General features: G+C 40.1%; 1 protein-coding gene and 1 long non-coding RNA gene across 4 annotated transcripts in view; one reads left to right on the forward strand and one right to left on the reverse strand.

The window, feature by feature from the left end:
* LOC122558332 overlaps positions 1 to 2,461 on the forward strand; it is a 46,829-nt gene extending 44,368 nt beyond the window's left edge. The window contains exon 2 of the long non-coding RNA XR_006314101.1: positions 2,300 to 2,461. This is a non-coding gene — a long non-coding RNA (uncharacterized LOC122558332). The remainder of the gene's footprint in view (positions 1 to 2,299) is intronic.
* ankrd11 (ankyrin repeat domain 11) overlaps positions 1 to 4,353 on the reverse strand; it is a 164,582-nt gene extending 160,229 nt beyond the window's left edge. For 2 of the 3 annotated variants that reach the window (XM_043706780.1, XM_043706783.1), the window contains exon 1: positions 4,257 to 4,353. The gene's annotated coding sequence lies outside the window, so the exon portion shown is untranslated. The remainder of the gene's footprint in view (positions 1 to 4,256) is intronic. The other variant, XM_043706782.1, reaches the window with a different exon arrangement.
* Between the last annotated feature and the right edge of the window lie 3,675 nt (positions 4,354 to 8,028).

Here is an 8,028-nt window from a genome sequence, read left to right on the forward strand (position 1 = left end):
CTGCCTCTGACCTATCCTGTTACTACTATCAGATGTGTCGTAATTTCATCCTTTATAATAGACTCCAGCATCTTTCCCACCACTGAGGTCAGACTAACTGGTCTATAATTTCCTGCTTTCTCTCTCCCACCTTTCTTAAAAAGTGGTATAACATTAGCCATCCTCCAATCCTCAGGAACCGACCCCGAATCTATTGAACTCTGGAAAATAATCACCAACGCATCCACGATTTCCCGAGTCACCTCCTTCAGTACCCTGGGATGCAGGCCATCAGGCCCCGGAGACTTATCAACCTTCAGGCCTAACAGTCTCTCCAACACCAAATACTGGCAAATTTAAATTCCCTTAAGTTCAGGTCCTTTAGCCACTGTTACCTCAGGGAGATTGCTGTGTCTTCCCCAGTGAACACAGCTCTGAAGTTCCCATTTAATTCCTCTGCCATTTCTTTGTTCCTCGTAATATATTCCCCTGTTTCTGTCTTCAAGGGCCCAATTTTTGTCCTAACCATTTTTTTGCCTTGCACATACCTAAAAAAGTTTTTACTATCCTCCTTAATATTCTTGGCCAGTTTACCTTCGTACCTCATTTTTCCTCTGTGTATTTCCTTCTTAGTAATCCTCTGTTGCTCTTTAAAAGCTTCCCAGTCTTCAGTTTCCCACTTATCTTAGCTATGTTATACTTTTTCTCTTTTAACTTTATATGTTTCTTTACTTCCCTCGTCAGCCACGGCCACCCATGCCTCCTCCTGGGATCTTTCTTCCTTTTAGGAATGAACTGATCCTGCAACTTCTGCATTATACACAGAAATATCCGCCATTGTTCCTCCACGGTCATCCCTGCTAAGGTATTGCACCATTGAACTTTGGCCAGTTCCTCCCTCACAGCTCCATAGTTCCCTTTATTCAACAGAAGTAACTGTCACTTCCGACTGTACCCTCTCACTCTCAAATTGCAGATTGAAGCTTATTGTATCAACATCCCAGGATTTAGTTTGGTGAACTACAGTTGGATTTCTTCTGTGTCAAGTATACTTTTCCTTATGCAAGGGAACTAAATCTGCATGCAATATTCTATGCAAGGTCTTACCAAGTTGCCATACAACTGAAGAAATGTATTGTTTACTCTTGTAGCTTGCTATGACTGATGAACTTCAAACAAAGGGTGGCACAATAGTTAGCACTGCTGCCTCACAGCATTAGGGACTCGGGCTCAACTCCTCGGGCAACTGTCTGCATGGAGTTTGCACGCTCCCTCAGTGTCTGGGTGGGTTTCCACCCATTGCTCCGGTTTCTTCCAACAGTCCAAAGATATGCAAGTTAGGTGGCCATGCTAAGTTACCCATAGCGTTCAGCAATGAGTTCCACAGATTCACCACCCTCTGGCTGAAGAAATTCTTCCTCACTTCAGTTCTAAACAGTTGGGCCTTCAATGAGGCTGTGCGCTCGGGTCCTAGTCTTTCACACTAGCAAAAACAACGTGTTCACATTACACGGTATCCAGGTCCCTCAGTATCCTGTAAGTTTCAACCAGATCCCTTCCCCCCCCACCCACCGACATATCCTTCTAAACTCTATTCAGTTTGACCAAGAACTCAACTGCTCCACGTACGACAACCCCCTTCACCACCAGGATCATTCTTGTAAAGCTCCTTTGGATCCCCTCCAATACTTGGACATCCTTCCTTAGACTTGGGGCCCAAAACTGCTCTCAATATTCCAAATGTGATCTGACCTGAGCTTTATACAGCCTCAGTCATACACTTCTGCTCTTGTATTCTAGCTCTCTTGAAATGAACACTCACATCGCATTTGCCTTCCTAACTGCCAACTGAATTTTTATGTTAACCTTAAGAGAATGCTGAACTGGGACTTCCAAATCCCTTTATGCATCAGATTTCCAAAGCTTTTCCCTACTTTGAAAATAGTCGAAGCCCATATTCTATTTAATAAAATACATTAACTCTCTGTTCTGAGCCCCTCCCTGACCCCAGTGATTCCTGAAAGATCACCACCAATGCCTCTACAGTCTTCTCATACCAACTCTGGGGTGTAGTCCATCTGGTCCAGGTTATTTAATCGCCTTGAGACCTTTCAGAAAAGTAATGGTAATTTATTTTTCAAACTGTCAAAAAAAAGTCTGAAATAATGAAGGTTAATATTAAATTAAGGGTGTCATTAATGCATTGGTCTCTTTCTATATTATGGAACATTACACAGGTGACAAAACTAAAAATGATATTCAAGCATGCAAACACAATGCCTGCCTTGGTCTTTTATTTTTCTTCAAAATATAATTTCAGAACACCCTACAACTGAAGATTTTATGATGTCAACTTATGCAGAACAGGTCTATCAATATTGCTATTGTCCAAGAAACCAGGCTATGAGGAGCAGCTTGACAACAAAAACGTTTATCAATTCAAGTGAAGCTGAGGAGTCTTCAATAAATGCTTCACCTCAAATTGTTATTTTTCAAATATGGTACTGTTCTTTATCAAAAGATGTAAATGAAATGTTCCCCTTCAAGCAACTGAACATCCTGACTTGTAAGTACATCACTGTTCCTTTATTTTCACTGGGTAAAAATACAGGAACTTTCCTCTTAACAGCACTGTGGGTGTGAGATATTAAACGGTTCATTTGCTCTGCTGACCTGAAGGAAATTGGATATCCTGGGGCTATGGTGGGATGTCTCTGTCTTACAGGTAGAATCTAAGGAATTTACATTCCCATCTTTTACCATTCAGAGCCATTTACATGGCCATCTCCTATTATTCAGAGATACTTTACATTGTCATCATCTCCTATTCAAAATCAATAAGAACATTGCAGTTGGGATTTTAATATTCCCTATAGTTAAAAAAAAGATTTACAACAGATTTGACCAATAAGGGATGATTTACACTATATTGTTTCTGGAAATGATGTGGTCACTGCATTGTGTCTTGAGGGACAACGACTGTGGGGAAGTGAGTGGGGGTTTGTCTTGTGGGCATCACTGACTGTGATGTAAAGTTTTTGTATAAAGGACAGACGGTTCCCTTTGTTTAGAGATCCCTTGACATGGCTTCGCAAGCCATGGAGTTTCTCCAGAAAGCTTGTACTGTACTGTGCGTAATAAAATTTTCATTGTTCACAGAAGTTGGAGTTTGCAGTTGCATTAAGTGTGTAAGAATCTCAGAAAAAAAAAAGAACCCAGTCTGGCAAAACCCCAAGGACTATTGTGGTTCAAATAGCTCACTAGGACTTTCTCCAGGACAAGGAGAGCTGGGTAATAAATGATGGTTGAGCAAATGGGGCTCACACCTCAAACGATTTTTTTTTTTAAAAAAAGTCATGATAGTCGAGACAAAGGGAGCATGCAAACTTTCAAACAGATCATCTACTTACCCCTTGAAGACTATCAGCCCCACATGAAGTCAAGGTCGAGGGTAGGTGACTCAATCACCTCAGAACTCAATTGAACTGGAATTGAAACAAGTCATCCAAGATGTGAATCTCGAGAGCACGTGTGCTGCTCTCAAAAGTAAATCAGGGTTCTCCTCGCTCCAACAGAGACTATACTACTTGCTAATTTCCTACATTTAGCAGTGGCTTCTCTCCATTCAACTAAGCTATAATGATCAGGTACATTCAATTCACTTAAGTAACATCAACCGCCAGATTTTTCATTAAACCTGCTCCGGTTTCCTCCCACAATCCAAAGATGTGCAGGTCAGGTGAATTGGCCATGCTAAATTGCCCATAGTGTTAGCTAAGGGGTAAATGTGTGGGTGGGTTGCACTTCGGCGGGGCGGTGTGGACTTGTTGGGCCGAAGGGCCTGTTTCTACACTGTAAGTAATCTAATCTAATCTAATCTACCGTTTTTTTTTAGAGGGCTGGGGCGAGAGGAGTTGTTCAGCTCTTTCATGGGAATCTCAACTTGATATTTAAAACAGACATTTGCAGAATGCAATGTTAAAAGTCCACATAGGTTAAAGGGAAATACTCATTAAATGCTTAGCACTAGAAGCTACCAATGCCAAACAGAATTCAGAGATCCACCAAATTATTTGCAGGAACTTGTGGGGTTGGATCACTTTGGGTAAACAAATAACCTTCATCATTTCAAGACTATTACTGGAATTTTAAAACTGATATTTTTGCAACAAATTATAAAGGCTTTTCAAAGCTGATTATCAATTTCATTCTATATACTGTGGTAAAATTGCAGGCATCAATAGTTGGACAAGAACAGAATTCACAGCAGTGCTTACCGATTCCATACTGCTCCACCACGGCATGTATTTATTCCAACAGAGGCCTGCACGAGTTTTGATGTCAGCGCTCTGAAATTATATGAGAAACTTAGTATTATTGATAGGGTGCAGCAGAGATAATGTCCAACTTAAACATATGTAACTCAAAACCCATACATCTTTCATCACTATTTCCACATCTGTGAATCAGGACTTTTATGCAGAAGCTTAGATCAACTCCTGATTATTTCCAAAACGCACTATAATGTACCATACATATCTTAAATCAGGCAATTACAATCAATTTTAATCTATGAACTCAGCAACGGCATCAGCCACCTTATCTCAAGTTCATTGAGAACTATACGACTAATGCCATCTAACTGACCCTATTTATTGCAAAATTTAGTAGGGAAATACTACTACATCATTGTCTAAATGAAATTGAAGACTTAACTGTTACAACATTTTGCCTGTGATTTTCAAGTGCAATTTATTTACCCTTACTTGAGCTGGATGAAGTTCCACAGGACTTGAATAATCTTTTGGTACCTCACTTAAATGACAACTCTTTCAGGAAAATTGGATACTGCTCCAGCTGTAAATAGCATCACGGCAAAGTCTAATCTTCTGTTCATTCAAAAATATCCGCAAGCATATACTTTGCAGAAAGTGCTCACCAAATAGCAATTCGAACAGAATATGCAGAAGGACATGATTTGAAACTTGTTCCTTTTTTTAAATTCAATAAAGCAGTTCAAAATTGTCCTACTATAGGACTAGCACAATTTGTTTCTACTCCCAATTTTGCCTGTGGGCTAATTGGAATATTCCATCCACCTTAAATCCATGAGCTGGTTCCATTTGCCTTGATGCTGGTATTTCACCCCTGTCCACAGTTCGGGAAATAATTTGGTTTGATCTTCAGCTTCTTTAAAGGTGCACTTTGATTACTGGCAACAGCTGTGGTTATGCTACAGGAGAAAAGTACAAGCATCGAAGTCAAAAGCAACATGAATATGTGACATGCAAGGTGAACAACCTGTGGTATAATAATAGTTAAAGCCTTGAAAAAAATGGTTAAGTGAGATCACATCAAAATACATGAGACTTGAAATGATTTATAGAATGAATATCAAATATTGCTTTTAATTATAGCAAGATAATCTAACCAGAGATCATTAAAGTAAACTGGAGAAAAAAGCAAAAATTCCTCCAAGAAATAACTTGTAACAACGAGAAATATCCACAATCTGATAAGTATTAAACCAGTACAAGACAACCTCGATTATCTGAAAGAGACGAGGAGTATTTTGTTCGGATAACTGACAACAGTTCAGAAAACTGACAACAGTCTTACAGTACCTTGAGAACTTGTTCAGATAATCTGAAAAATCGGATAATTAACTTTCAGATAAACGAGGTTGTTCTATATTAAGGCATTTAACATACTTGGGAGGCTGAATACAAACTTCAAAAAGATAAGATGTGTCTCTCCTCTATTACCATCCTTTGCCTTTCGTTCTGAGCACCCTCACCATCTGCTCCACTTGCTCCTTTCACCCCTTTGTCAACAGCTGAAAAAGCATTTTGCAGCCCCTTCAACGCCAGAGTTATATTGGACTCTGAACAATAAAACTGCTTGTCTGTTTTTCTGTCCACAGGTGCTATCGGACCTGTTGAGATTTTCCAGTATTTTCTATTTTTATCTTAGATCTCCAGCATTTGCAGTATTTTGCTGGTCTTTAATGTTTCAAAACTGCATAATCTATGAGGTTTGAGAAGATTTGTAGCTGAAATTGAGATTCTGGGCGTAGGCTTGCTCACTGAGCTGAAAGGTTCATTTTCAGGCGTTTCGTCACCATACTAAGTAACATCATCAGTAAGCCTCCGGATGAAGCACTAGTGGTATGGCCCACTTTCTACCTATTTGTTTAGGTTCCCTTGGGTTGGTGACATCATTTCATGTGCCGATGTCATTTCCGGTGATATCATTTCCTGTTCTTTTACTCAGGGAGTGGAAAATGGAATCCAAGTCAATGTGTTTGCTGAGCGTGTTCCGGTTGGAATGCCATGCTTCTAGGAATTCTCATGCGTGTCTGTGTTTGGCTTGTCCGAGGATGGATGTGTTGTCCCAGTCGAAGTGGTGTCCTTCCTCATCTGTATGCAAGGATACTAGTGAGAGTGGGTCATGTCTTTTTTGTGGCTAGTTGATGTTCATGTGCCCTGGTAGCTAGTTTTCTGCCTGTTTATCCAATGTAGTATTTGTTACAGTTCTTGCAAGGTATTTTGTAACTGACATCCATTTTACTTGTTGTCTGTATAGGGTCTTTCAAATTCATTAGCTGCTGTTTGGTGTGTTGGTGGACTACCATGATGCCAAGGGGTCTGAGTCGTCTGGCAGTCATTTCTGAAGTCTTTGATGTAGGAGAGAGTGGCTAGGTTTCTGGAAGTGTTTTGTCTGCTTGTTGAGTTTGTTGCTGAGAAATTGGTGGACTGTTTATTGGGTACCCGTTCTTTTCGAATAGACTGTATAGATGATTTTCCTCTACTCTGCGTAGTTCCTCTGCGTTGCAGCATGTGATGGCTCATTGAAATAATGTTCTAATGCAGATTCGTTTGTGGGTGTTGGGATGATTGCTTCTGTATTTCAGCATTTGGTCTGTAGGTGTTGTTTTCCTGCAGATGCTGGTTTGAAGTTCCCTATTGGCTGTTCACTCTACTGCGACATCGAGGAATGGCGGTTTTTTGTTGTTTTCCTCCTCTCTTTAGTGAATTTTATGCCAGTAAGGATATTATTGATGGTCTTGAAGGTTTCTTCCAATTTGTTTCGTTTAGCGATGACAAAGGTGTCATTCATGTAGCAGACCCAAAGTTTGGCCTGGATGGTTGGCACAGTTGTTTGTTCGAGTCTCTGCATTACTGCCTCTGCTAAGAACCTTGATATAGGAGATCCCATGGGTGTTCCATTGGTTTGTCTATAGGTTTTGTTGTTGAAGGCCAAGTGGATGGTAAGGTATAGGTCCCACTAGTTTAGCGATATTGTCCTTGCTGATGAAGTTGGTAGTGTTTGGGGTATGCTTCTTTGGTTCTTCTAATAGTGTAGTCAGTGTTACCTTGGCCATCAACATCAACCAGGCCTTCCAGCTCAGCAAGCAAACCTTCATCCAGAACTGCATAATCTTTTTAAACCCTTGACTGCAATATTATCACAAAGATCCCAATGAAGGATCTTTCAACACATTCAGAGTACTCACAGCGACCACTGTCAGGGAAGATTCTTAGTGAATTTAAAACAAATTAGTTAATCAGACTGCAGATTGGAAAAGATGGCAATTTTTATTTCAAATAACAATAGGTCATCTGTCTGCTTTTCGAAGCTATTTTTGCTTTTGGTCATTTTGCGAAGTGCAGAGTATATTTATCTTTGCTGGATACAACATCCTTTCTTCCATGGGTTTTTAAAAATAAACTATAAAAGTAGGCTGGTGCCACAAGAACATTATAACTGACATGTAGTGTTTCTAGTGTATAAAATGCAGCACCTCAACATATGACTGGAGGTCATTAAACTGAATGCAAGTTTCAATTTACGCCACTGAGAATCAGCATTTCTGCACTGGAATGTGAGCATACCCTCCTCTCCACAACAGAAATGCCCCAGGAGATTGAAGTAAAAACAAGCAAAGGAAAAAGAACCATTTCGGTTTAACCCCTTTTGAAACATGAGAACACCACCACACACAAGTACCCCTTCCAAGCCACTAATCATCCTGATTTGGAAATATAT

The sequence above is a fragment of the Chiloscyllium plagiosum genome, chromosome 17 (genome assembly GCF_004010195.1).
Source record: "Chiloscyllium plagiosum isolate BGI_BamShark_2017 chromosome 17, ASM401019v2, whole genome shotgun sequence".
Classification (NCBI taxonomy): Eukaryota; Metazoa; Chordata; class Chondrichthyes; order Orectolobiformes; family Hemiscylliidae; genus Chiloscyllium; species Chiloscyllium plagiosum.